The sequence below is a fragment of the Bombina bombina genome, chromosome 2, assembly GCF_027579735.1.
Source record: "Bombina bombina isolate aBomBom1 chromosome 2, aBomBom1.pri, whole genome shotgun sequence".
Taxonomy (NCBI): domain Eukaryota; kingdom Metazoa; phylum Chordata; class Amphibia; order Anura; family Bombinatoridae; genus Bombina; species Bombina bombina.
In genome coordinates, this window is record NC_069500.1 from 473,297,514 (window position 1) to 473,303,545 (window position 6,032).

Sequence of the window (6,032 nt, forward strand, 5' to 3'; positions counted from 1 at the left end):
CCCCCCCCCCCTTCTCCTTTTTCTTTTCCTGTTCCTGGTCTTGTTCTTTCTTTTTCTGTCTCTTTCTTTGTTCTTTTTCTTTCTTCTTCATATTCTACTCTATTTTATTTTACTTATTTTTCTTATTTCATTTCATTTTTATTTTCTTTATGACTTCTATTTTAGTTTATCTTTTTATTTTTATTTTATTTCATTTTAACTTTATTGTATACCATTTTATTTTATTTTGTCTACTCTATTTTAATTCATGGTATTTTATTTTAGTTCTATTTAGTTTAGTTCAGTTTATTTTAATTTTATTTATTTTATTTCACTGTTATGATGAGTACTATAGCCCATTGTACTAATTTTGGGCCAGTGAAGTAGTTCCAGTATGTGATTTATCACTTAAGAAACACATGTCAGTAGGGGAGTTAACGTAATATTCCAAACTATTTAGACTCTGATCCAATATTCTATTTTATGGTCCTCTCGTTGTACCTCTGAATTTTACCAAACTCTACTATGTGGTTAAGCCAAGGCTTTTGGCCGGTAATTATGTCCCTCTCAGTTCTTGACACAAGCGTGTTTACCGTTGCTAGGGCAACTATACACACTGAGATTGGGTTCTCATAGATTACGTCATCACACTGAGCCGAGATGCGCGCCTCCTTGATTCACTGTTTGGTATCCCTCTACATGAGTGTAGCCCAGAACAGGTGATAGTCCCATATACGATCTACACATTACGATCCAGTCTCCGGTAACGGTTTTTACAGATGATAGCAAAAATATGTCCTGTACTTTGTAAAACCTAGTAACGTTAGGGCTAGTGATTACACATAGATGCTCTACACTGCTTACCAGTTTGAAGTTATGGATCAAAAGTATCTGATGCTCCATTAGGCTGATTTAATATAAATAACTATTAGGCACTTTATTATCAGTACCAACAAACACTGTTCAATACACGCTTATTATAAGGATGTGTGTTAGGGGACACATTTGCGGTATATACATGAAAAGCTTTTACACTTTATGTGATAATTTTTGGATTATACTTATTTATACACAGCATTTTGAGAATAAGAATGTTTTTGTCACTTGCAATGTTTTTTGTGTCACTGGCAGTTTGATCACTTAGTATATTCTGCAATGCTTATATACTGCTTTGTTGATTAACAGTATTATGTACTTTCTACAAGGCATTTATTAAGGAGTACTTGTTTATGGAGGATCACCATGGTAAAGATTTTGGCGCAATTTTTCACTGGGGGAGGGGCTTGTTTTGTTTAAATTTTAAGTTGAACTCTGTGTTTGTCTGAGGAAGGGGAGTGTCCCCCCGAAACTTCACGCTTGATTGAATAAATATTTAATTAAAAGACCAGAGAGTGCCTTCCTTCATCTATATACTTACCTGCTGGCCCCCTGGCATCTCATAACTTTGGAAGTGAGAGTGCTCTCTCTTGAATAGTGTATATACATACACACATATATATATATATATATATATATATATATATATATATATATATATATATACGCATATACACACACACAAACACACAAGTATGAGCTAAGATATATGTACAAATTCTAGCATTAATAATCATTTAAAAAAAAAGAAAAGTCATATCATGATTTCTAGAAATACTAATACACATTAATGTTTGTGAAAATATATATCGGATTTTTTGTATAACAAATAAATAAAACAAAAAAATATAAAAAAAACTTTCTATGACATTATTGTTTGATCAGGTATAAATCTAGCTATTTCTTGGACATTAACAGATGAAAAATAAAAGATTAGCTTTAGAGAAATGTGCTTGTTCATGGACAGTAATGATATTGTATAAAGTTTGGAAAAACAGAATATCCGCGACATAGATGACTTATTTATCAACAGTCCGATGCTCATCCCTCCGTACTTGACGAGTGTGTTTTTGACAGACATTTTAATAAATAAGGCCGTCGTATGTGGATTTGCGGCAGCGATGTATGGCGAGCGTATTGATTCCAGCAAATTCACAGAGATTGACGCTTTGATAAATCGACCCCTAGAAGTCTGTCTCAAATCTTTAGTAGCATTAACATAATATTTCGATGCTCTAACAACATCCAAAGAGCGCAATGATTTTTCAGTAGCATTTTATGTTGTCTACACCTGGGATATGAATTGCAGAGATGAGGCAGGAATTGTTTTCTGCCCAAGAAAGGATGCGAGATACCTCTATCATGGCTAGGGAACTTCGAGTTCCCCCTTGATGATTGACATAAAAGCTACTGCCGTAATATTGTCTGTCTGAAAACAGAGATAAGGCTCTCTTTTCAATAGAGGTCAAGTCTGAAGGGCCCTGAAGAAAGTACAGAGTTCCAAAATATGGATTAGTAACCTTGCCTCCTGAGGATTGTGCTGTCAGAGACCCCCAGACAGTTTCCCAACCTGAAAGACTTGCATCTGTAGTGATCACAGACCAGGTAGGACAAGCAAAAGAAGCCCCCTGAATAATAGATTGGTGATTTAGCCACCAAGTCAGAGATAGGTGCGTGTTGGGATCTAAGAACATCTGTTGAAAGATCTCCGTATAATCCTTGCACCATTGGCGCAGCATACAAAGCTAAAGAGGTCTCATAAAATCAAGCAAATGGAATTGCTTCCGAAGCTGCAATCATGAGGCCTAGTAGGGAATGAGAGAGACTGAAGGTTCAGACAAGCTGAAATCAATGTATTTGTCCATTTTCTTTTAGATTCAGTGTCCATGACTCTTTCCTTATCTGGAAACCTAAAATGTTACCTTTTTCTGACCTTCGGTAAACGGATCCTCCAACCATATAAGAAAGTAACAGTACAGTGCCTACAATCAGAGGAACTCACAAGCTCCCAAAACAGATTCCCTAAAAATCTAGGATGCATAAAAGTGCATAGAAAAAAAGGGAGCGTCAAACTGATAATGCTTTTACAGAAAAGAGAACCTCAGGAACTGGTAATGTTCTGGGTGTATTGGGATGTGAAGGTAAGCATCCTGTAAATCAATTGTGGACATAAAGTGACCTTGTTAAACAAAAGGCAGAATAGTCCTTATAGTTTCCATCTTGAAATTTGGAATTCTCACAAATTTGTTTAGAGTTTTCAGATCCAGAATTGGTCTGAAAGAATTTTCCTTCTTTGGTACAATGAAGAGATTTGAATAAAATCCCATCCCTTGTTCCTGTAAAGGAACTGGAACAATTACTCCCATATTTTCCAGATCCGAGAATGAGATTTTAGAAAAGCCTGAGCTTTGATAGTATGTTTTGGAATATGGGTGAGAAAAAAACCTCCCCATAGGAGGTCGTATTCTGAAACCAATTTGATATCCCTGAGAAGTAATGTTTTGAATCCAGGGATTTTGGATAGATTCTAGCAAAGATTTTTGAATTTATTTTTATCTGCCCCCTACGAGTAATACTGGATTTGGGGGCCGTACCTTCATGCGGTCTAAGAGGCTGGATTAGGTTTCTTATTTTGTTTAGATTCGTTCGAATTTGAAGTAGGTCTCCAGACTAAGCAAGACGGTTTAGGGGAGTTAGATTTCAGTTCTCTGTTCTGACAAAAGGAACGAAAAATGATTGGGAGCTTTTTTACTTTTTGTCCTTGGGAATTAAGACCCACACAAATTATTTCCTTGGAAAAAAGAGAAAGTAATCTAGTTTTAGATAACATATCAGCATTCCATGATTTAAGCCATAAAGCTCTTCTGGTAAGAATAGCTAAAGACATATTTGTGGTGTTAATTTTCATGATATAAAATACTGAATCACAAATGAAATTCAAAAGATTAGAACATTTAGGGTCAGAGGACAACTGCTGAGCTAGACTGGATAACCAGAAAGTAGAAGTAGCAGCCACATCAGCAATAGATATAGCTGGTCTACGAATATAGCCAGTATGTAAATATGCCCTTCTTAGATTAGATTCAAGTTTTCTATCTAAATGGTCTTTTAAAAAAAAAGTACTGTCTTCTAGAGGAATAGAAGTGCTTTTAGCCAGAGTGGAAATGGCCCGATCAACTTTGGGAACCGTTTCCCATAACTCTAACTTAGCAGTAGGTAAAGGATATAGTTGTTTATTTTAAACATTGACAACAGTTTTATATACTGATTTAAAACTATTACAGGGTTTATCGTCAGAAGGTTTAGCTTCTTTATCCCTAAGATGACTAAGACTTCCTTCAAAAGATAACAAATATGTTCAATTTTAAATAAAAAAAAAAAATCGACATGCAATAAGAAATCTAAGCATGAGCCAGATAAATGAGCTGAAGAAGCTACTTCAGTTATTTTACAATATGCACACTTAACTGTGGTAGAAAGGAGTTCAATAGATTCAGTTCCTGTGGTAAATTTATGGACAGATAGGTGCTGCTCCATTATGGCAAACAATTTAGTAAATGTAAGATGCAATAATTACTATTATTACTCCCATAAGGCAAGCTTTTTGAGGAAAGGAAAAAATATTTTCAAATGCAAATTTATAGAGAAAAAAGGGCACCCTGAAAGGCGCCAATAGTGATGCAGGATACAAAAAAAAGTGGTTATTATGGCTCGAAAATACAAAGATTTATGATGCGTACTGAAAGGTATGACAAAAAGGGGCGCGTTAACCAGATTCATAAATATGCGTCGTTTGACATGCAAGTGAAAAAAAAAAATTCCACGGCAAAAAAAAACCTTTGCATAAGTTTGCAGTAGTTTAAACGTACGCTTGCTTGTGCATGAGAAATAAATTTGGCCGTGAAAAAATAACTAGCAAGGGGAATAGTAAGAATCTGTCCCTAGGCCATACATACACATAGATATACATAGTTAAACTCTTAAACATAGTTAAGACTATAGATGTTAATGTCTATATAAAAAAAAAAATACAAAATATACTTGCCCATAGACGCTCGTCTACTAATAGCAGACAGCCAAACCAGTACTGAAACATATCAGCAGAGGTAATGGAATAGGAGTATAACGATCTGTAAAGGGAGGCAGAAGAGGTCTCCCTGGCCATGCAACTGAATTTGAAGACAGCCAATGAAAAGATTTCCTGTGAGGCGAAAACAGTGTCATGAGTCAGTACTCCCTTCACATTCCTATGACGAGCATTTCACTGAAGAAATCAAGCACATCAACATGCTTCATTCACCTCCAACAGAGGCAAAATTTAAAACTGAGGTATGTGTGAGGTGGGGAGTTTTATAGGCGTTTGAGGTTTGGGAAACTTTGTAGGAATGTATATCCTATACGTAACAGATCGTGGACTCTTGCCACCTATTTGAAAGAAACTGTTTTATATCCATGGAAAACATCAAGGTAAAATTGATAGCAAAACTAAAAAGAAAGGTTTGAGCATAACTTATCTCTGAGGAAAGATTGCTTACTGCCTGATATGGACATCTGCCACAGCTTTATAAGTGGACAGAGACGCCCTTCCACCCACATCGAGCCAGAAAATGTTTTATTAAGTATAGAACATTAAAGAGACATTAAACACTAAATAAATGCTAGATAGAATTATGCATTCAAAGAAAAGATTAGTCTGAGAATAGCATGTAGATGTATTTTTTAAAGTTTCATTAGCTGTTTAAATATTGACAAAATAAGTGTAAAATTTTAGTATCTATAAAACAATGGGAGCTGCCATGTTGTAACTTAGGTCATCTTCTCTGCTATGGCCAACTAGAGACAGTTATAAATAGGTCACTAGACTTGTGCAGCCAATGGCCGTGTGAAATATAACAGTGCTCTGCACTTCCATTTCTTACAGGAACTGAAAATCTCACACATTGAGAATGGAATTACAGGAAAGGGGAACAAAATAAATAATATAAGTATATTGCAGAGTTTTGGTGTGTTTTTTTTTTTTTTTACATACAAGTTATTTTATATTACCGTCTGAAAGTGTTTAATGTCCCTGTAATAATACATAAGAATATAGCACATTGTATATACTCTCTCATTAATGCAACAATGAAAACTATTTAAATGTCCATGGATAAGAAGCATATTTTACTTTATATGTT